We start from the raw sequence: 24,850 nt of genomic DNA, 5'->3' as shown, positions 1-24,850 counted from the left end.
AGGGGTGTATCCTATTGGTTTGACTATCTTACTGCGGATTATTATTGGATAACATTAGAATGGCGGATCTATTATGCTCTGAAGATGATTCAATTTATTTACTATCCCATCCTCGCTACTATTGGTGTCCCTGGTAAGTCTCTGTATCCAACTATTAGATTCATAAACCATATTTCACTGATTTACTTTTCTTGTCATTAAAATCTTGAGAAGACTGAAACCATTATCTTCAGTTTCTGTCACAAATCCATTCCCTGCCCATGATCTGCATCCCCCTCGCTGGCCATTGTCTCAGGCTGAATCAGAAAATTTACAACCTCTGGTATCTACTTAATGCTGAGCTGAGTTCATCCCCATATTCTCTCCATCCCCAGCCCGGCCAATTGTTATGACCAGGTGATGAGGGGTCAAAGTCGCTCGTCTTTATTTGACTGCAACAGTGTTTGTCCTTTATAAACAGTGAATATGCTTAACGTCTCAGTGAGTTTTCTACATCTTACCTTTGGTATGATGGTGAAGAAACCGATTGGACAAGTTCTCTTGAGTTTAAACATGAAAGAGGTGAGTTTATTAAACTTAACAAGATAAACCCGATCTAAATAAAATCATAAAAAACGGAACACATAGTTATGTACACACTCATACGAGAATCACGCACACACATAAATAGATTACAGAGTGAGAAGTAAATTTGTGGTTGGATTTGAGTCCAGAATAAATTTCAAAAAACTCATTCTGTGATGTTGGGCGATTCCGTGGTCATCCAGCTGAAGTTATATTCTTGAAGTCTTTTGCTTGTCGAAGTGCAGTATGTGGCTGGTCCACATTGCTCAGGATTTTCTTTGAGGCTTTCTTCCCCTGGTTACTCTGTCTGTAGCAATCTGGAGGCTTGAGGGGCCCGCAGTCACATGTGGTTTTCAAACTTGTGATGTTAGGTGGAGAGAGAGATGGAGAGAGAGAGAGAGGGGTCACAGCCCTTCTGTTTCTGCACAGTTTGAATCATTGGCTTGTCTGTCTTTGTCCAGGGGAAACTCCCAGCTTTCACAGAGATGGACAGAAGGTCTCATGACTGCCTCAGTGTATTCTCTGGACCCTTCTAATGAGATTCAAGGTTAGAAACTTCTATCTCCCCAGGGCTCAGGATACCACTGTTTATACAAAGAAGAAGAACAAAGAAAATTACAGCACAGGAACAGGCCCTTCGGCCCTCCAAGCCTGCGCCGATCCAAATCCTCTATCTAAACCTGTTGCCTATTTTCTAAGGGTCTGTATTTCTTTACTTCCTGCCATTCATGTATCTGTCTAGATGCATCTTAAAAGACGCTATCGTGCCTGCGTCTACCACCTCCACTGGCAATGCGCTCCAGGCACCCACCACCCTCTGCATAAAGAACATTCCACGCATATCCCCCCTAAACTTTTCCCCTCTCACTTTGAAATCGTGTCCCCTTGTAATTGAATCCCGCACTCTGGGAAAAAGCGTCTTGCTATCCACCCTGTCTATACCTCTCATGATTTTGTACACCTCGATCAGGTCCCCCCTCAACCTCCGTCTTTCTAATGAAAATAATCCTAATCTACTCAACCCTCCATGCCAGGCACACTTGGAGGAGTTTGCACTTTCAAAGTCAATGTGTCAGGGTAGTCTTTCATGCCGTGTTAATGAATATAATATTAGGTAATTCAATCACTAGAGCAAGCCAATTATATTGGTCCAGGCTCATCAGACATGTGTCTCCTGTTGTAGGCTTTAGAATGTGAAAAGGTGTTTCAGATGCCAATTACGGTGGCCATCTTGACTGCCAGTTTTTTCAAGGTTAACTGTAGGATTTTTTCTATTCAAAGTTTAGTGTAAGTTTCCAAACGATGAATTAAAATTCCTCATTTGGCATATTGTGTTATCTTAACGCTGGCGCAGCACATGGAAAGAAATGTGATAACGGGAAAATTTCATTACAGGATTGTGGGAAGAAAAAGAAAGAAATACACATGCATTCTCAATAATCACTTCTCAAATTCACACATTAATCTTAGAATTATTGCAGCTGACATTGTCTGTTACATTTGTACTGGTTTAATGTTTTTGGCGTTCTGTCTGGGATGGTTATGTGTCGGGTTCGACGCTGGACAATGCATCAACGATTTAATTGTTTACCTTTTCTCTCCTCTAATGAAGTTTTAACTACTCAGGTTCATGCACCTTAACAATCTTTCTCCCTAAACAAACAGTGTGTAACAAATTGTTTTTTTAGCCCCTGTGAGATGTGTGAGATTTCCTCTGGGCCTTTGTTCTTGCTGAGTTCGGCTTTGAAATTTTTGTGTTTGATTAGCTTTGGGTTTGGGATCTGATCATTGTGTTCTTCAGTGGGTAGATCAACACTGACTTTACTTCTTTACTTTTAGCTTTCTGGTGAGGTACCCAAGTGCTGTTTACTTTAGGATACTTTCCATTCACTTTCCCTTTACTATGGGAAGAATCATTTTTTTATCTACCCTATGTCCTCTGGGACATTACTGCTCGCAGGTCTTTGTCCAGCTTTCGCTGCACTCTCCAGCGGCACTTCGACTAGGTGAGGCATCTCCCTCACCATTGACATGCCTTTTTGGGACATTTCCTTCTCCTTGCACGTTTCTGTAAATGCTGTTAGCAGCCTTTTTAGGTTGCCTCTTTGACCTGCATTTAAGGAGGAGAGCGTAGGGTCTGATGGATCCCACATTTCAGGGTTGGCTATTCGGAGAGTAGGGGGTTCCAGTTGGGAATCCTCCTGGCCCTCCTCTACCCTGTCCTCAATGCCCGTTCCAATCCTTCCCTCCTGACTGTCTGACAGATCTGTACTTGGCTGCTCCCTCCACAGCCTTTGCTTTTTGCCTTTGGTCTGGAGTGTCAATTAAATAATGTACCTGACTATTCCTTTTGCCACTCGATATGGACCACTGAACCGGGATTTCAGAGGTTCACCCTGCAGTGGGAATAGTAACAATACATGGTCTCTGTCCTGAAACGTTCTGGCCTTGGCATTTCTGTCTTCTTACCTTTTTATAGCTGCCTTGGAGGTCTTTAGGTACTCCAGAGCCATTGCACAGTCTCTCGTGAGCCGCCCCCACAGCATGGAAATGTAGTCTAACATGGAAGACTCATCCATGTGTCCCAAAAACCTCTCCTTGATTAGTTTAAGGGAACCTCTCACCTCGTGTCCATAAACTAATTCAAAGAGACTAAAGCCAGTGGAACCATTGGCTAAGTCCCTGCAAACCAACAGGAGAAATCCCAGCCCTTTGTCCCAGTCATGGGGTTGCTCATAGCAGTATGGCCTGATCATTGTCTTGAGGGTCTGATAGTACTGCTCCAAAGCCCCTTGTGACTATGGATGGTAGGCTGAGGACTTTATTTATTTACTTATTTTATTTATTTAGAGATACAGCACTGAAACAGGCCTTTCGGCCCACCGAGTCTGTCCCGACCATCAACCACCCATTTATACTAATCCTACATTAATCACATATTCCTACCACATCCCCACCATTCCTCAACTCCCCTCCCACCAACCTATACCAGGGGCAATTCATAATGGCCAATTTACCGATCAGGCTGCAAGTCTTTGGCTGTGGGAGGAAACCGGAGCACCTGGTGAAAACCCACGCGGTCACAGGGAGAACTTGCAAACTCCGCACAAACAGTCGCTGGAGCTGTGAGGCTGCGGTGCTCCAGATTACCCATGACCTTATCAAAAATACTGGACATAAAATGTGTGCCCTAATCTGACTAGATCTCAGCAGGCAGCCCATATCGGATAAAGAATTGGGTTAGCACCTTCACCACTGCCTTGGCAGAGATAGTTCTTCGGGCGAATGGCCTCTGGGAATCGGGTCACCACATCCATAATGGTGAGAAGACACTGGTATCCCGTTTTGTTTTCAGCAGGTGACCCCACAATCCACCTGCACTCTGCTGAAGGGTTCCCCAAAAGCTGGTATGTGAATTAGGGTGCAGGATTTATTGCAGGTTGGGGCTTCCCCACAACTTAGCACGTGTGAAAAGTTTTACAGAACGCCACCACATCTTTGTGAAGTTGTGGCCAGTCAAAATACTGCCTTCTGTGTGCTTTGATTTTTCATACACCGAAATGTCCATCCATTAGAAGGTCGTGGGTCATTCTTAATATTTCTTTAAGAGACCTCAGTGGCACCACTATCTGGTGAACCACTGTCCACTCTTCATCCTCTGCTCTGTGAGGAGGTCTCCACTTCCTCATCAGCACCTCATTATTTAAATAGTAACAGTCTGCAACTCCCTCTGCTTCAGTTTTGGTTTGGATAGTCTGTGCTATTTTTTAATACTGCGTCGGGTTGTTGAGCCTCAAATCAGGAAGAACTGTTTAACACATTCTTTGGGTCCTCTAACTTCCCAAAGAAGCTTTCAGACAACCAGAATGTAGGGTATTCCGTCTGCAGTGTCAGTTCAGGGGATTGTTTGGCCATGGACCGAGTCACCACACAATCAGGGAGAATGTCAGGGAACTTCTCCTGTAATTACTCTGTCTCCCGGACCTCTTTTGGTCTCTCCAGAACTACTGGGGAAGCTGCCACCTTTTCCCCTGTCAGATTATTACCCAGGAGCAGTTCGACCCATCAACAGGTAAACTAGGTACAATCCCCATGGTAAAGGGTCATGAAACTGGGTCACACTCCAAGTACACCGGATATAAGGGTATGGACATATACTATCTTCCGATACCATTCACTAACGCTCTAGCGTTCACTGCACTTTCTTTTTCCCAGCAGAAGGGATTGGGTGGCCCCTGTATCCTTGAGTATGACTATTGTTTTACTTGCCTCACTCAAGGGGTATGTGGTCACTTTTCCTTAGGATACAAATTCCTGGTACCTCTCAGGGATTTTGTTTATTTTTCCCGCACTCTCTGTGGTGGGTTTACTGGGTCTGACTGCCGCAGTTGGAGGCACAGCCTGATCTGTTGTGCTTTCCATCAGGTCCCATTATCCTGCACTGATCTGGTGGTCCCTGATTAATGCTACAGGTTTTCCCATAACTTGCAGCATTCAGCTCGATGGTGATCTGCCTTATTCCAATGGAAACGCACAGGACTTCGGCCATTACTCCTGGTCTCAGTGCCGTCCTATTTGGCCTGAGGATGGTCCATTGGGTGTCCAGCTTTTCCTCCTTGCCCAAGGCTGATCGGCCTCCTATCACCCTCCCACCTTTTATTCTCGGGTCTTTGTGGTGACGAGGGAAGGGTTTCCCTTTGGGGATAAGGCCTTGTGTACAAGGGAAAATTCATCAGCCAGAATTGCAACCTGCCTGGCTCTTTGAACCTTTCGTTCCTCTTTGTGGGTTTTAATGGTAGGGAGAGCGAGTTTTTGAACTCCTTGAGATAGATCACCACTCTAAGGTTCAGATTTATGGGCTGTAATTTGAGTGTCTGTATCCACTGGTCAAAAGTAAACACAAAAATTGACTTTAAATCTTCTATAGCAACCTAAAAATGAAACGTTTGGCGAAGACAAATGTGGGTCCAATACAGGCAGAGTCAGGGGAATTTATAATGGTGAACAGAGAAATGGCAGTGAAGCTAAATGATTACTTTGTGTCTATCCTCATTGAGGAAGATGCAAGAAAATTTCCAGAATTAGAGATCCAAGGGATTAGGGAGATTGAGGAAGTGAAGGAAATTAATATTAGTAAGAATGTTGCATTGGAGAAATTAATGGGGCTGAAGTTTGATGAGGCCCCAGGATCTGATATTATGCATTCCAGGGTGTGGGAAGAGATAGCTATGGAGATGGTGGCTGCATTGGTGACTATCTTCAAAAATTCTATAGATTCTGGAGCGGTTCCTGCAGATTGGAAGGTAGCAAATGTCACCCAACTATTTAAGAAGGGAGGGCGAGAGAAAACAGGGAATTATAGACCTGCTCTCATACATCAGTCGTTGGGAAAATGCTGGGACTGTATTATAAAGGATGTGAGAAATGGACAGTTGGATAATAATCTGTTTGGGCATCGCAAACATGGATTTATGAATGAGAAATCATGTTTGGCGAACCTGTTGGAGATTTTATTGGGGATGTTACTAACAGAATTGATAAAGGGGAGTCGGTGGACGTGTTATACTTGAATTTTCAGAAGGCTTTTGATAACGTACCCCACAGGAGGTTGGTTAGCAACATTAAAGCACATGGGATAGGAGGTAATATACTGGCATGGATTAAAGATTGGTTAACAGGCAGTAAACAGTGAGTAGGAAGAAACGGGTCATTCTCACTTTGGCAGGCTGTGATTAGTTGTGTACCGCAAGGATCAGTACTTGGGCCCCAGCTGTTAACAATATATGTCAATGATTTGGATGTGGGGACCAAATGTAATATTTCCAAGTTCGCACATGACACAAAACTAGGTGGGAATGTATGTTGTGAGGAAGATGCAAGGAGTCTTCAAGGGGATTTGGACAGACATTGTGACTGGGCAAGAACATGGCAGATGGAATATAATATGAACAGATATGACGTTATCCATTTGGTAGGAGGAACAGATGTGCAGAGTATTTCTTAAATAGTAAGAGATTAGAAGGTGCAGATGTACAGAGGGACCCGTGTGTCAGCAAGTCACTGAAAACTAACATGCAGTGCAGCAAGCAATTCGGAATGCTAATGGTCTGTTAGCCTTGATCACAAGATGATTTGAGTACAGGAGTAGTGAAGTCTTACTTCATGTGTATAGAACCTTGCTTAGACCACACCTGGAATAATGTGTGCAGTTTGGGTCCCCTTCCCTTAGGAAGGATATTATTGCCATCGAGGGAGTGCAATGAAGCTTCACCAGACTTGGTCCCGGGATAGCGAGACTGTTCTATGAAGAGAGAAACTGGGCTTGTGTTCTCTAGAGTTTCAAAGAATGTGTCGGGATCTCATTGAAACCTACGAAATAATTAAAGAGATAAACAGCGTAAATGCGTGTACGATATTTCCCCTGGTTGCGGAGTCTAGAACTAATGGATACAATTTCAAAATAATGGGGAAGCCACTTCGGACAGAGATGAGGAGAAATTTCTTGACTCAGAGGTTTCTGAATCTTTGGAATTCTGCATCCCAGACGGATGTGGAATCTCAGTCGGTGAGTGTGTTTAAACTATAGATTTCTAACTGCAAATGACAAAAAGGGGATATGGAGATAATGTGTGAAAAAGGCATTGAAGTGGATGATCAGCCATGGTCATATTGAGTGGTGGAGCAGACTCAATGGGCTGAATGGCCTACTCCTGCTCCTATGTCCCTGTGTTCGGAAGCTGCTTAACTCTTTCAAACTCGAGATCACTTTAGTCTGGCTGCTTTCGGAGGGGTTGGAATGTTTGACGGTACACTTCCGGTACTATCTCATGTACGCCCAGTATTGCATTTTTAGTCATCTCATAATCTGATGAACTTTCATCTGGCAACAGTGAATAAACCTCATGGGATTTTCCTGTTACTTTGTTTTGTCAGAACAGTGTCCAGCTCTCCGCCGGACATTTCAGTTGCTTTACAAGCTTTTCAACAGTGACGGAAAATTCTGCCACATCCTTCTCATTGAACTTTGAAATGAACTGGGTGAAAGGGAGGAAGGTAGAAAGTAGGAAACATCTATCATTGGGAAATTGTTAGAAACCATTATTAAGGAAGTAATAACAGGATATTTAGAAAGTCAAAACACAATCCATCAGAGTCAGCATGGTTTTATGAAGGGTAAATCCTATTTGACGAATTTGCTCGAGTTCATCGAAGCTGTGACAAGAAAAGTTGAAAATGGGGATCCTGTAGATGTAGTATATCTGGACTTCCAGAAGACATTTGATAAAGTGCCGCACAAAAGGTTAATACACAAGGTACGATTACATGGGGTTAGGGGCAATTTATTAACTTTGATAGAGGATTGGCTAACCAACAGAAAACAGAGAGTCGGGATAAATGGGTCTTTTTCTGGTTGGCAATATGTAACTAGTGGGGTACCACAGGGTTTGGTCCTTGTCCCCAGCTATTTACAATATATATTTATGACTTGGATGCAGAGATAGAAAGTACTACAGCCAAATTTGCAGATGACACTAAAATAGGTGGGATAGTAAGTTGCAATAATTAAATAAGAAATTTACAAATTGATATGGATAGGTTAGGTGAATGATCCAAAATTTGGCAGATGGAGTTTAACGTGGATAAGTGTAAGGTTATCCATTTTGGTCGGAAGAATAGAAAGGCAAATTATTTCCTAACTGGAGAGAAACTTCAGAGTGCTTCGGTGCAGAAGGATCTGGGTGTCCTCGTGCATGAATCGCAGAAAGCTTGTTTGGAGGTACAGCAGGTGAAAAGGAAGGCGAATGGAATTTTGGTATTTCTTGCGAAAGGAATAGAATATAAAAGTAGGAAAGTGTTGCTGCAACTGTACAAGGCATTAATGAGACCGCACCTGGAGTATTGTGTATCGTTTTAGTCTCCTGACTTGAGGATAGATGTAGTTGCATTGGAGGCAGATCAGAGGAGGGTCACTAGATTGATTCCAGGGATGAGGGGTTTGTATTATGGAGAGAGATTGAGCTCTTTATGCCTTTACTCTCTAGAGTTTAGAAGAACGAGAGTCGATCGAATTGAGGTAGAGAAGATGATTAAGGGGATTGACAAAGTAGACACAGAGAAGGCGTTTCCTCTTGTGTGGCAATCTAGAATGAGAGGTCATTGTTTTAGGATAAGGGGTGGTGGATTTCAAACAGAGATGAAGAGAAATTTCTTCCCTGAAAGGGTCGTGTGTCTGTGGGATTCACTACCCGGAGTGCAATAGATGCTGGGACACTGAGTAAATTTAAGGAGGAGATAGACAGATTTTTAATTAGTAATGGGTTGAAGAGTTATGGAGAACGGGCAGGAAAGTGGAGTTGAGGCCGAGATGAGATCAGCCATGATCATATTGAATGGCGAAGCAGGCTCGAGGGGCTGAATTGCCTACTCCTGCTCCTACTTCTTATGTTATTATGTTCTTATCTGGATCTTTCCATCAAGAGCGGGTGACGTATCCATTATCACTCTCCATGTTGTCCATTGATGTATCTGCTGTGTGACGGAGGCCATCTATGTCGGGTGAGGTGAATTATACTGTCTGCTCCATCAGCAGGGAGAAGCAGGTGAGAGATCCCGTGGCATTGTCATGACAGCTGGATTCCTGATGGTCTAGGTGTCTCTGCGGGATCCCCATGGCAACGGGGAGAGGTACAGGAACTGTTAGAACTCTCACTCCATCAATGTACAGTTGGTGCAAAAACAAGAAATGCTGAAATCACTCAGCAGGTCTGGCAGCATCTGTGGAAAGAGAAGCAGAGTTAACGTTTCGGGTCAGTGACCCTTCTTCGGAACTGACAAATATTAGAAAAGTCACAGATTATAAACAAGTGAGGTGGGGGTGGGGCAAGAGATAACAAAGGAGAAGGTGCAGATTGGACCAGGCCACATAGCTGACCAAAAGGTCACGGAGAAAAGGCAAACAATATGTTGTGTTGAAAGACAAAGCATGAGTACAGATTAGGTGTGAATACACTGAATATTGAACAGCAGCAAGTGCAAACCTGAAGAAAGACAACCTGAAAAAAACAGTGGGTAAGAAAACTGAACAAACTAAGATGAAATGAAATAAATGCAAAAAAAGATTGTAAAAAATGTAAAAAGGAATGTAAAAAAAATGAAGAAAAAATAACGAAAAGTGAAAGTAAAATGGGGGGCTGTCATGCTCTGAAATTATTGAACTCAATGTTCAGTCCGGCAGGCTGTAGTGTGCCTAATCGGTAGATGAGATGCTGTTCCTCGAGCTTGCGTTGATGTTCACTGGAACACTGCAGCAATCCCAGGACAGAGAAATGAGCATGAGAGCAGGGGGGAGTGTTGAAATGGCAAGCAACTGGAAGCTCAGGGTCCTGCTTGCGGACTGAGCGGAGATGTTCCGCAAAGCGGTCACCCAGTCTGCGCTTGGTCTCCCCAATGTAGAGGAGACCACACTGTGAGCAGCGAATACAGTACACTCTTGGCGACCCTTACCTCACACATTCTGCAGGAGGAACATTCAACTTCCTTAACCTACATTCCCACTATTCTAAATTCCCAAGTTTTTAACCAATCACACGATAAAACAAGAAGAGTAATAGAAAAAGCCTTACCTTACCTACACACAACCGAGTCCTTTTTTTTGGTCAGAGGAGGAGGACGGGTGGGAGACACTACAAGAGTAGTGTCTTGGGTTCAGAAACAGCCCAAATATATAGGTTTCTACTTACCCAGCAGTCCCTGCTCCACCGAAACTCCCGATGAAATTGACTTCCCAGCTGTTCACTCCTCGCTCGCAATGCCTGTGCTCCTGGAAAAGCTGCACAGCGAAAAGGTAAGAGAATTTACACTGCCCAAATATATAGGTTTCTACCTACCCAGCAGTCCCTGCTCCACCGAAACTCCCGATGAAATTGACTTCCCAGCTGTTCACTCCTCGCTCGCAATGCCTGTGCTCCTGGAAAAGCCAGCAGTCCCTGCTCCACCGAAACTCCCGATGAAATTGACTTCCCAGCTGTTCACTCCTCGCTCGCAATGCCTGTGCTCCTGGAAAAGCTGCACACCGAAAGCTACACCTCCTGCGATTGCAGGGGAAGGTGCCCTGGGACGGGGACGAGGTGGTGGGGGTAATGGAGGAGTGGACCAGGGTGTCGCGGAGGGAACGATCCCTTCGGAATGCTGACAGGGGAAGGGAGGGGAAGATGCGACTGGTAGTGGCATCATGCTGTAGGTGGCGGAAATGGCAGAGGATGATCCTTTGGATATGGAGGCTGGTGGGATGAAAAGTGAGGACAAGGGGAACCCTGTCACAGTTCTGGGAGGGAGGGGAAGGGGTGAGGGTAGAGGTGCGGGGAATGGGTCGGACACGGTTGAGGGCCCTGTCAACCACAGTGGGGGGAAATCCTCGGTTGAGGAAAAAGGAGGTCATATCAGAAGCACCGTCATGGAAGGTAGCATCATCAGAGCAGATGCGTCGGAGACGGAGAAACTGGGAGAATGGAATGGAGTCCTTACAGGAGGTAGGGTGTGAAGAAGTGTAGTCGAGGTAGCTGTGGGAGTCAGTGGGCTTATAATGGATATTGGTAGACAACCTATCCCCAGAGATGGAGACAGAGAAGTCGAGGAAGGGAAGGGAAGTGTCAGAGATGGACCATGTAAAGGTGAGAGAAGGGTGGAAATTGGAAGCAAAGTTGATAAAGTTTTCTAGTTCGGGGCGGGAGCAGGAAACGGCACCGATACAGTCATCAATGTAGCGGAAAAAGAGTTGGGGGAGGGGGCCTGAGTAGGACTGGAACAAAGAATGCTCGACATATCCCACAAAAAGACAGGCATAACTAGGACCCATGCGGGTACCCATAGCGACACCTTTTACTTGAACGAATTGCATGGAGTTGAAGGAGAAGTTGTTCAATGTGAGAACAAGTTCAGCCAGGTGGAGGAGGGTGTTGGTGGAGCTAGAAAGCTTTATCAACTTTGCTTCCAATTTCCACCCTTCTCTCACCTTTACATGGTCCATCTCTGACACTTCCCTTCCCTTCCTCGACTTAGTTAGGAAAGCTTAATATAAGGTTATCACTTATTGTGAGTGGAATTGAATACAAAGGTAGGGAGGGCAGTGGTGAGACATTATCTGGAGTTCTGTGTTCAGTACTGGTCTCCTTATTTAAGGAAACATGTAAATGCGTTGCAAGCAGTTCAGAGAAGGTTTATTAGAATAATATGGGCGGAATGTCTTATGAGGAAAGGCTGGACAGGATAGTCTTATATCAGCTGGAGTTTAGAAGAGTAAGGGGCGACTTGATTGAAACATTTAAGATTCAGGGCGTGGGATAGAGCACGTGAGGGCGACAGAAAGAGGGAGGGAGAGATAGAGAAAGAGAGAAAGGGACAGCTGAGCTCATCGGTTGCTGAAAACCTCATCCATGCCTTTGTTACCTCGAGATTTGACTATTCTAACACACTGCTGGCTTGTTTCCCACATTCTACTCTCTGTAACCTTGTGGTCATCCAAAACTCTGCTGCCATCTTCTAATTTACACCAAATTCTGTTCACCCAACATCCCTATGCTCACTGACCGACATTGGCTCTTGGTCCAGTAACACCACAATTTTAATATTCCAACCATGAGATCAAGTCCCTCCATGTACTCGTCCTTCTGATTATCCCAATCCCCTGTCCATTTCCAATATTCCTGAAACTTGTTCATCCCCCAAGTCGTGGTCCACATAGGCACCAACGACATAGGTAGGAAGAGAGATGGGGATTTAAGGCAGAAATTCAGGGAGCTTGGGTGGAAGCTTAGAGTGAGAACAACCAGAGTTGTTATCTCTGGGTTGTTGCCCGTGCCACGTGCTAGCGAAGAGAGGAATAGGGAGAGAGAGGAGTTGAACACGTGGCTGCAGGGATGGTGTAGGAGGGAGGGTTTTGGTTTCCTGGATAATTGGGGCTCTTTCTGGGGTCGGTGGGACCTCTACAAACAGGATGGTCTTCACCTGAACCAGAGGGGTACCAATATCCTGGGGGGCAGATTTGTTAGTGCTCTTCGGGGGGGTTTAAACTCAATCAGCAGGGGAATGGGAACCTAAATTGTAGTTCCAGTGTACAGGCTGTTGAGAGTAGTGAGGTAGGGGATAAGGTTACAGAGGGCACTGGCAAGAGGGCACTGGCAAGCAAGAACTTGGTTTAAAGTGTGTCTACTTCAACGCCAGGAGCATCCGGAATAAGGTGGGTGAGCTTGCAGCATGGGTTGGTACCTGGGATCCTGATGTTGTGGCCATTTCAGAGACATGGGTAGAGCAGGGGCACGAATGGATGTTGCAGGTTCCGGGATTTCGATGTTTCAGTAAGAACAGAGAAGAGGGTAAAAGAGGGGGGAGGGGTGTGTGGCATTGTTAATCAAGGAAAGTATTACAGCGGCAGAAAGGACGTTTGAGGACTCATCTACTGAGGTAGTATGGGCCGAGGTCAGAAACAGGAGAGGAGAGGTCACCCTGTTGGGAGTTTTCTTTGGACCTCCGAATACTTCCAGAGATGTAGAGGAAAGGATAGCAAAGATGGTTCTCGACAGGGGTGAGAGTAACAGGGTAGTGGTTATGGGGGACTTTACCTTTCCAAATATTGACTGGAAATACAATAGTTCGAGTACTTTAGATGGGTCAGTTTTTATCCAGTGTGTGCAGGAGGGTTTTCTGACACAGTATGTAGACAGGCCAATAAGGGGCGATGCCACATTGGATTTGTTTATGTTTAGTTTATGTTTAGAGATACAGCACTGAAACAGGCCCTTCGGCCCAGCGAGTCTGTGCCGACCATCAACCACCCATTTATACTAATCCCATATTCCTATCACATCCCCACCAGTCCCTAGATATTTCCCTACCACCTACCTATACTAGGGGCAATTAATAATGGCCAATTAACCTATAAGTCTTTGGCATGTGGGAGGAAACCGGAGCACCCGGAGGAAACCCACGAAGACACAGGGAGAACTTGCAAACTCCGCACAGGCAGTACCCAGAATCGAACCCGGGTCTCTGGAGCTGTGAGGCTGCGGTGCTAACCACTGCACCACTGTGCCGCCCAATTGGTACTGGGTAATGAACCCGGCCAGGTGTTCGATTTAGATGTAGGTGAGCACTTCGGCGATAGTGATCACAATTCGGTTAGGTTTACCTTAGCGATGGGCAGGGACAGGTATATGCCGCAGGGCAAGAATTATAGCTGGGGGAAAGGAAATTATGACGCGAATAGGCAAGATTTAGGATGCGTAGGATGGGGAAGGAAACTGCAGGGTTTGGGCACAAACGAAATGTGGAGCTTATTCAAGGAGCAGCTAATGCCTGTCCTTGATAAGTATGTACCTGTCAGGCAGGGAGGAAGTTGTCGAGCGAGGGAGCCGTGGTTTACTCAAGAAGTTGAAGCGCTTGTCAAGAGGAAGACGGAGGCTTATGTTAGGATGAGACGTGAAGGCTCAGTTAGGGCGCTTGAGAGTTACAAGCTAGCCAGGAAGGATCTAAAGGGAGGGCTAAGAAGAGCAAGGAGAGGACACGAGAATCATTGGCGTTCGGATCAAAGAAAACCCTAAGGCTTTCTATAGGTATATCAGGAATAAAAGAATGATAAGAGTTAGAACAGGGCCAATCAAGGATAGTAGTGGGAAGTTGTGTGCGGAATCAGAGGAGATAGGGGAAGCGTTAAATGAATATTTTTCGTCAGCATTTACAGTAGAGAAAGAAAATGTTGCCGAGGCGATTACTGAGATACAGCCTACTAGGCTAGATGGGATTGAGATTCACAAGGAGGAGGTGTTAGCAATTTTGGAAAGAGTGAAAATAGATAAGTCCTCTGGGCCAGATGGGATTTATCCTAGGATTCTCTGGGAAGCCAGAGAGGAGATTGCAGAGCCGTTGTTGTTGATCTTTATGTCGTCATTGTCGACAGGAGTAGTGCCGGAAGACTGGAGGATAGCAAATGTTGTCCCCTTGTTCAAGAAGGGGAGTAGAGACAGCCCTGGTAATTATAGACCTGTGAGCCTTACTTCGGTTGTGGGTAAAATGTTGGAAAAGGTTATAAGAGACAGGATTTATAATCATCTTGAAAAGAATAAGTTCCTTTGCGATAGTCAGCACGGTTTTGTGAAAGGTAGGTCGTGCCTCACAAACCTTATTGAGTTTTTTGACAAGGTGACCAAACAGGTGGATGAGGGTAAAGCCGTGGATGTGGTGTATATGGATTTCAGTAAGGCGTTTGATAAGGTTCGCCACGGTAGGCGATTGCAGAAAATACGGAAGTATGGGGTTGAAGGTGATTTAGAGCTTTGGATCAGACATTGGCTAGCTGAAAGAAGAAAGACGGTGGTGGTTGATGGCAAATGTTCATCCTGGAGTTTAGTTACTAGTGGTGTACCGCAAGGTTCTGTTTTGGGGCCACTGCTGTTTGTCATTTTTATAAATGACCTGGATGAGGGTGTAGAAGGGTGGGTTAGTAAATTTGCGGATGACACGAAGGTCGGTGGAGTTGTGGACAGTGTCGAAGGATGTTGTAGGTTACAGAGGGACATAGATCGGCTGCAGAGCTGGTCTGAGAGATGGCAAATGGAGTTTAATGCGGAGAAGTGTGAGGTGATTCACTTTGGAAGGTGTAACAGCAATGCAGAGTACTGGGCGAATGGGAAGATTCTTGGTAGTGTAGATGAGCAGAGAGATCTTGGTGTCCAGGTACATAAATCCCTGAATGTTGCTACCCAGGTTAATAGGGCTGTTAAGAAGGCATATGGTGTGTTAGCTTTTATTAGTAGGGGGATCGAGTTTTGGAGCCACGAGGTCATGATGCAGCTGTACAAAACTCTGGTGAGGCCGTACCTTGAGTATTGTTTGCAGTTCTGGTCACCGCATTATAGGAAGGATGTGGAAGCTTTAGAAAGGGTGCAGAGGAGATTTACTAGGATGTTGCCTGGTACGGAGGGAAGGTCTTACGAGGAAAGGCTGAGGGACTTGGGGTTGTTTTCGTTAGAGAGAAGGAGGAGGAGAGGTGACGTAATAGAGACATACAAGATAATCAGAGGGTTAGATAGGGTGGATAGTGAGAGTCTTTTTCCTCGGATGATGATGGCAAACACGAGGGGACATAGCTTTAAGTTGAGGGGTGAAAGATATAGGACAGATGTCAGAGGTAGTTTCTTTACGCAGAGTGTAGTAGGGGCGTGGAACGCCCTGCCTGCAACAGTAGTAGACTCGCCAACTTTAAGGGCATTTAAGTGGTCATTGGATAGACATATGGATGAAAATGGAATAGTGTAGGTCAGATGGTCGGCGCAACATCGAGGGCCGAAGGGCCTGTACTGCGCTGTAATGTTCTAATTCTGATTCTAATTCTAATCTTAAAGTCTTTTGCGAATTCCCTTTTTAAAGGTGGGTTTCTTTCCCTCTGTCTCTATCCCTGAGCACACATTTCATCTCTTCATCTTCCACCCTGCAAAATCATATTATATGGAAGGCAGGAACTCTGTTGCCACTCCTACACCACTGTAAGATCTGATCTCGGGTCACAGATTAACAGAAAGGAAGTCGAAGGGTCACAAGCAAATTATTGCAGGGAAACCATTGGAAAAAATTCGGAGGGACAGGAGTAATCTCCACGTGGAGAGGCAGGGATTAATCAGGAATAGTCAGCATGGCTTTGTCAAGGGGAGTTCGTGTCTAACTAAATTGATTGATTATTTTCGAGGCGGTGACTAGGGGTGTAAAGGAGGGTAAAGCAGTAGTCTATATGGACTTCAGTAAGGCTTTTGATGGGGTCCCGCATGGGAGATTTGTTAAGAAGGTAAGAGCCCATGGGATCCAGGGCAACTTGCCAAATTGGATCCAAAATTGGCTTAGTGGCAGGAGGCAGAGTGTGATGGTCAAGGGTTATTTTTGCAAGTGGAAGCCTGTGACCCGTGGTGTACTGCAGGGATCGGTGCTGGGACTCTTGCTGTTTGTAGTGTACATTAATGATTTGGACGTGAATATAGGAGGTCTGATCAGTAAGTTCACAGCTGACACGAAAATTGGTGGTGTTGTAAATCGTGAGGAGGAAAGCCTTAGATTACAGGATGATATAGATGGGCTGGTAAGATGGGCAGAGGAGTGGCACATGGAATGTAATCCTGAGAAGTGTGAGGTGATGCATTTTGGGAGGGCGAACAAGGCAAGGAAATATACAATGGATGGTAGGACCCTAGGAAGTACTGAAGGTCAGAGGGACCGAGGTGTACTTGTCCATTGATCACTGAAGGCAGCAGCACAGGTATACAATGAGGACAGGAAGACGTATGGGACACTTGCCTTTATTAGCCGAGGCATAGAATATAAGAGCAGGGAGGTTATGATGGAGCATAAAACTCCAGTTAGGCCACAACTGGAGGACTGTGTATAGTTCTGGTTGCCGCACTATCAAAAGGATGTGATTGCAATGGAGAGGGTGCAGAATAGATTCACCAGGATGTTGCCTGGGCTGGAGCATTTCAGCTATGAAGAGCGACAGAAAAGGCTAGGGTTGTTTTCCTTAGAGCAGAAAAGGATGAGGGGTGTCATGATTGAGCTATACAAAATAACGAGGGGCATTGATAGGTAGATATGAAGAATCTTTTTTCCCTGAGCGGACGGGTCAATAACCAGGGGGAATCGATTTGAGGTAAGGGGCAGGAGGTTTAGAAGGGATTTGAGGAAAATAATTTTCACCCAGAGGGTGGTTCGAATCTGGAACGCACTGCCTTAAGAGATGGTCCGGGCAGGAGCACTCACAGCATTTCAGAAGTATTTAGATGAGCACTTGAATCGCCATGGCAAACAAGGCTACAGGCCAAGTGCTGGGAATTGGGATTAGAATAGTTCGGTGCTTGATGGCCGGCACAGACACAGTGGGCTGAAGGTCCTGTTTCTGTGCTGTATATCTCTATAATTCTATGCTCTTTGAGGAGTAACAGTTCAAATAGAGCATAACATCAGAAATGACATAGTGTACATAGGACCTGTGGCAGGTGAGAATGGCTTCAGATATGGATCAGATGTTGGAAGCTATTATTAAAGACGTTAGAAAGACGTTAAAGCACGTCGAAAAAATCAAGGTGATGAGGGAGAGTCAACATGGTTTTGTGAAAGGGAAATCATGTTTAACCAATATACTGGAGTTCTTTGAAGAAGTAACATGTACTGTGGATAAAGGGGAACTGGTGGATTTACAGTACTTAGATTTACAGACCACATCAAACGTCATTGTGGAAAATAAAAGCTCATCGTGTAGGGGGTAACACAATTGGCATGGATAGAGGATTGGCTAGCTAACAGGAAACAGAGTAGGCATAAATGGGTTATTTTCTGGTTGGCAAGCTGCAACGAGTGGTGTGCCACCGCGATCAGTGCTGGGGCCTCAACTTTTTACAATTGATATAAATGATTTTGATGAATGGACCGAAGGTATGCTTGCGAAATTTGCTAATGACTCCAAGATAGGTAAGAAGGTAAGTTCTCAAGAGGACATAAGGAGGTTACAAAGGGATATAGATAGGTTAAATGAGTGGTCAAAGAACTGGCAAATGGAGTATAATGTGAGAAAAGGTCAAACTGTCCATTTTGGCTGGAGGACCTGACTGTTACCTCGAGACTTAACTATTCCAACACACTCCTGGCTGATCCCCCACATTCTATTCTCTGCAACCTTGTGGTCATCCAAAACTCTGCTGTCACCTTCTAATTTACACTAAATTCTGTTCACCCAACATTAGGGATTAGGGAACCATGGATGACAGGTGAAATTGTGAGACTAGCTAAGAGGAAAAAGGAAGCATACATAAGGTGTAGGCGGCTGATGAAAGACGAAGCTTTGAAAGAATATCGGGAATGTAGGACCAATCTGAAACGAGGAATTAAGAGGGCTAAAAGGGGTCATGAAATATATTTAGCAAACAGGGTTAAGGAAAATCCCAAAGCCTTTTATTCATATATAAGGAGAAAGAGGGTAACGAGAGAAAGGATCGGCCCACTAAAGGACAAAGGAGGAATGTTATGCTTGGACTCAGCGAAAATGGGTGAGATTCCAAACGAGTACTTTGCATCGGTATTCACCGAGGAGAGGGACATGACGGATGTTGAGGTTAGGAACAGATGTTTGATTACTCTCGGTCAAGTCGGCAGAAGGAGGGAGGAAGTGTTGGGTATTCTAAAGGGCATTAAGGTGGATAAGTCCCCAGGTCCGGATGGGATCTATGCCAGGTTACTGAGGGAAGCGAGAGAGGAAATAGCTGGGGCGTTAACAGATATCTTTGCAGCATCCTTAAACACGGGTGAGGTCCCGGAGGACTGGAGAATTGCTAATGTTGTCCCCTTGTTGAAGAAGGATAGCAGGGATAATCCAGGTAATTATAGACCGGTGAGCCTGACGTCAGTGGTAGGGAAGCTGCTGGAGAAGATACTGAGGGATAGGATCTATTCCCATTTGGAAGAAAATGGGCTTATCAGTGATAGGCAACATGGTTTTGTGCAGGGAAGGTCATGTCTTACCAACTTAATAGAATTATTTGAGGAAGTGACAAAGTTGATTGATGAGGGAAGGGCTGTCGATGTCATATACATGGACTTCAGTAAGGCGTTTGATAAGGTTCCCCATGGCAGGCTGATGGAGAAAGTGAAGGCGCATGGGGTCCAAGGTGTACTAGCTAGATGGATAAATAACTGGCTGGACAACAGGAGACAGAGAGTAGCAGTAGAGGGGAGTTTCTCAAAATGGAGACGTGTGACCAGTGGTGTTCCACAGGGATCCGTGCTCGGACCACTGTTGTTTGTGATATACATTAATGATTTGGAGGAAAGTATAGGTGGACTGCTAAGCAAGTTTGCAGAAGACACTAAGATTGGTGGAGTAGCAGATAGTGAAGGGGACTGTCAGAGAATACAGCAGAATATAGATAGATTGGAGAGTTGGGCAGAGAAATGGCAGATGGAGTTCAATCAGGGCAAATGCGAGGTGATGCATTTTGGAAGATCCAATTCAAGAGTGAACTATACAGTAAATGGAAAAGTCCTGGGGAAAATTGATGGCCAGAGAGATTTGGGTGTTCAGATCCACTGTTCCCTGAAGGTGGCAACGCAGGTAAATAGAGTGGTCAAGAAGGCATACGGCATGCTTTCCTTCATCGGACGGGGTATTGAGTACAAGAGTAGGCATGTCATGTTACAGTTGTATAGGACTTTGGTTCGGCCACATTTGGAATACTGCGTGCAGTTCTGGTCGCCACATTACCAAAAGGATGTGAATGCTTTGGAGAGGGTGCAGAGGAGGTTGACCAGGATGTTGCCTGGTATGGAGGGCACTAGCTATGAAGAGAGATTGAGTAGATTAGGATTATTTACATTAGGAACACGGAGGTTGAGGGGGGACCTGATTGAGGTGTACGAAATCATGAGAGGTGTAGACAGGGTGGATAGCAAGAAGCTTTTTCCCAGAGTGGGGAATTCAATTACTAGAGGACACGAGTTCAAAGTGAAAGGGGAAAAGTTTAGGGGGGATATGCGTGGAAAGTTCTTTACGCAGAGGGTGGTGGGTGCCTGGAATGTGTTGCCAGCGGAGGTGGTGGATGCGGGCACGATGGCGTATTTTAAGATGTATCTAGACAGATACATGAATGGGCAGGAAGAAAAGAGATACAGACCCTTAGAAAATAGGCGACATGTTTAGAGAGAGGATCTGGATCGGCGCAGGCTTGGAGGGCCGAAGGGCTGTTCCTGTGCTGTAATTTTCTTTGTTCTTTGTTCTATCCCTGTGCTCACTGATCGACATTGGCTCTTGGTCCAGTAACACCTCAAGTTTAATATTCTCACTCGTATGATCAATTCCCTCATGTCCTCACCCCTCTGATTATCCCAATCCCCTGTTCATTTCCAATATTCCTGAAGCTTGTTCATCTTAAAGTATTTTTCTAATTCCCTTTTTGAAGTGAGTTTATTTCCCTCTGTCTCTATCCCTGACCACAAATTTCATCTCTCCAGCTCCACTGGTGCTGTGGAAGTTTGGATCCATAAAATGGTGTGAGCTGCACTGCCGGTCACATCCAGTACATTGTACAGGACACACAGGCTGGCCAGGGTGCTGGAGTGGGTGCAATGTGTGTGTGCCTGTCGAGTGAGGAAGGTCTGAATATGGTGTCAGTCAGCCATTCCGGCAGCTTTGATGTACGACTTTGAAACTTGGTCTTTGCATGTCCACTGACCGTCTGTGTCAGTCACTCTCAGCTGAACATACATTCAGCAGCACGAATAACCCCCTCTAGTGTTATTTAAATTGACCGGGTATCCATCTTACAGGTGTAGGGCTTTTTACTGACTTCTGCCATTGTAAAGTTAGTGGAGGTGCTGTGGATGGTTTTCTGCAGATTGTGTTGTGAGCTGCTGCAGACATTCAGGGAGGACAGAGGATTTGTTGACCCAACTCTGGACAAGTTATCGGGACTGTCGTTCCAGTATCTCTGGGTCTGTAACATGACCAACAAATGGAGCAGAGGCTGCAGAGAGGGGAAACTGTGCAAAGTGGGCGGAGGAGGGGGCTCTGCTCTACCCACCCCGGGTTTTCCAAGAGCAAAAAGAACAGTGATCCGAATAACGAGCCCGGGAAAACACCACTGTATACTCCCATCGAGTCTGAACAACAACCTTTCAGCACTTCTCTCTGTTTACTGTTCCTTAGCCAATGTTATATCCACACTGTCACTGTCCCTTGAATCCATAGGGTTCAGTTTTCCTAACCTGTCTATTGAATGTGATTTGATCAAACACCTTTTGAAAGTCCATATATATGACTTCAATCACACCACCCTCATGAACCCTCTCCATTGTTTTATCAAAGAACTCCATCAAGTTTACCTCAGCACTACCTCTCTCCACTGTTGTTAAATTATCAGACTGCTTATCCGACATCCAGTACTGGATGAGCAGAAATTTCCTCCAATTAAATATTGGGAAGACTTGTTTTCACTCCCCACTCCAACTCTGCTCCCTTGCTATTGATTCCATCCCTCTCCCTGTATCAGTCTGAGATTCATACAGTTTGTTTGCAGCCTTAGTATCACATTTGATCACAAAATGAGCTTTAACCTCATTTTCAGGATATCATTACAACCGCCTACGTCCACCTCAGTAACAGCGCCCGACTTCACCCCTGTCTCAGCCCATCTGCTGCTGAAATTCATTCATGCCTTCCTTTTCCCTAGAAATGACTACTCCAACACACTTTTCTCTGATTTCCCACCTGCTACTCTCTGTAAATTTGATGTCCTCCAGAACTCTGCTGCCATGTCCTAAATCGTGCCACGTCCCGTGCACATATCACTGACCGACTTTGACTCCTGATCAAGTAATCTCTTTATTTAAATTCTCAACTTATTTTTCCTCCATGACCTCGCCCCCGTCCTGTATATATCTGTGCTCCTCTAATTCCGGCTCTTGTGCATCCCTGATTTTAACTGTTCCACCATTGGTGACCACACCTTCAGTTGCCTCAGCTCCAAGCTCTAGAATACCCTCCTTACACCTCTCCGCCTCTCCATCCCGCCACCTCTCCACCACCCTTTCCTCTTTTAAGACACCCATTAAAACTTACATCTTTGACCACGCTTTTGGTCCTCTGACCTAATAATTTCTTATATCTCTCGGTGTCATGTTTTGTTTTATGAGGAAGCATCATGGGATGTTTTATTACATTAAAGACACTATATAAAATAAGTTGTTGTTGTCGTTTGCCATACATGATTTTGAATTCGCATTTGCGTGCTGCTTCTCAAATTTTATCCCTTTTATGAGTAAGGAATACTTATATCCTGCTTGTGACCATTAGAAATTTCCAACCACCGACATTAGACTGACTGGTCATTAATACAGGTTTTACCCCATCTCTCCTTTTTTAAACAGGGAGTAACATTTACAACCCTCCAGTTCTCTGTTATCACTCCCATATCCAAGGACGATTGAAAGATTCTGTCCAGGGCCTCTGTTATTTCCACATTTCCTTTCCTCAGTAGCCTCATGCATCCCATACAGACCAGGTAAATGTTCTACTTCTTTGAGGCACAAAAAGTGTTTGGATGGAAAGTGGTTAACAGAACCTGTTTGTTCAGTGACTGTAGTTAATGTCAGTCTCCATGGACCCTAATTGTGTCACTGGAGGTTTTCCATCTTCTATTAATAAGGGATTCCTTTCAAGGTTTAATACCATTGTGCCAGTCGATCGTCAGCTTCACCACTTACAGGCATCAGCTGCACCAGAGAAAGGGAGAGGATAGATCGGAACCTGAGAACAATAGATTGGAATGTTACAACAATGGGTCAGAATCTGAGAACAGTGGAATGGAATGTTACAAAAGTGGGCAGAGGATTATCATGGCCTCTTTACATGCTTTATACAGATGATTCACTGTCTTTAACATCCCGGATCTATTACGCACTGTTGATTATACAACATATTTACTATCCCATCCTTGCTATTGTTGGTGTCCCTGGTAAGTTTGTCAATACAGCTATTAATATTATAAACCATATTTAACTGCAATAATGTTCCTGGAATTTACTCTGCCCTCCTTACTGCTGTTGTTAGTCCTGGTGAATCTCTGTCTCCAGCTATTAGCTCTACAACCATTGCTAATAGTATTATAGTTCTAGTAATTTATTCTCATCTTTCCTGCTGCTACTGCCCTGGTAAGTCTTCATTTCCACAAATACGATCTGTAAACCCTGGTTCACTGAAATACTGTTCAAGTAATTTTTAGTTCTCTGAAGCCCGAAACTAGTGTTATTGGTCTCCAAAAGAAATCCTGTCCCCGATCTGTGAACGACATACTCGAAGTCCAATGTCTGAGACTGAACCAGACTGTTTGCAACCTCTGTGTTCTATTTAAACCTGAGCTGTGTTCATCTCCATATTCTCTCCTTCACAAACCCTGCCTACTACCACCTCTGTAATATCACCCATCTCCACCTCTGCATCCGCCCATCTGCTGCACTAACCCTCATCTGTGCCTTTGCATAGTGTCAGTGGAAGTATCACATCACTCCCAGCACTAATAGGGATCAGCGGCTCTGGAGAGAGGAAGAGAATAGATTAGAATCAGAGAACAATAGATTGGAATATTACAACAATGGGCAGGAGTTTCATCTGGGAGTTTAACTTTCTTTCTGCAGATTATGATCAGTTCTCATTAAACAGTCTGATCTATTCCGCACTGAGGAATATTCAATACATTTACTACCCCTTCCTGGCTATTATTGGTGTCCCTAGTAAGTCTCTGTATCTAACTATTAATTCGATAAACCATGTTTAACTGCATTCCCATTCTTGTCATTTCCTCTGCCCTCCTTGCTGCTGTTGTTATTCCTGGCAAATATATGTCTCCAGGTATTAGCTCTATAAACCATTGCCAAGTGCATTAGAGTGCCTGTAATTTACTCTCCGATCTTTGCTGCTGTTGCTGTCCCTGGAAAATCTGTATTTCCCGCTATGACATCTGTAAAATTTGTTTCACTGAAATAATGTTCTTGCTATTTAAATTTGGGAAGAGTGGAGTTTTCATTGATCTCCATAAGAAATTCCATCTACTATCCATGAACCGTGATCTCCTCATTGCCAAATATCTGATGCTGAACCAGACAGTTTGCAACCTCTGTGTTCTATTTAAATCTGAGCTGAGTTCATCTCCATATTCTCACCAACCCTGCCTACTACCACCTCTGTACTTACACACGTCTCCACCTCTGCCTCAGCCCATCTGCTGCATAAACACTCATCTGTGCCTTTGTTAAATACACACTTGACTATTCCAATTCTATTCTGGTCACCCTCCCAATTATAAACCTCCAGAAACCACAGCCCATCCATAACTATGCTGCCTGTATTCTAACTCACACCAAATCCCGATCACCCATCACCCCTGTGCTCACTGATCTACATTAGCTCCCGGTCTGGCAGCACCTTAATTTTAATATTCTCATTATTGTGGTTGAATCTCTCCATGGCCTCACCCCTCCAATTAATCCCATTCCCCTCTCCATTCCCATATTCCTACAACTCTTTTGCCTGAAAGTCTTTTCTTCAATTCCTTTTTAAAAGTAACTTTTTGAAAAGGCACTGTTTGAAAATTAGGGGTCGCCCTTTTCAGACAGAGATGAGGAGACTTTTCTTTTCCTCAGATGATTGTGTGATGTTGGAAATCTCTGCCTTAGATGGTGGTTGAGGGGGAGTCATTGTATATTTTTA

Source organism: Heterodontus francisci, unplaced genomic scaffold (genome assembly GCF_036365525.1).
Source record: "Heterodontus francisci isolate sHetFra1 unplaced genomic scaffold, sHetFra1.hap1 HAP1_SCAFFOLD_75, whole genome shotgun sequence".
NCBI lineage: Eukaryota > Metazoa > Chordata > Chondrichthyes > Heterodontiformes > Heterodontidae > Heterodontus > Heterodontus francisci.
Note: the sequence above shows the minus strand (reverse complement) of the source record.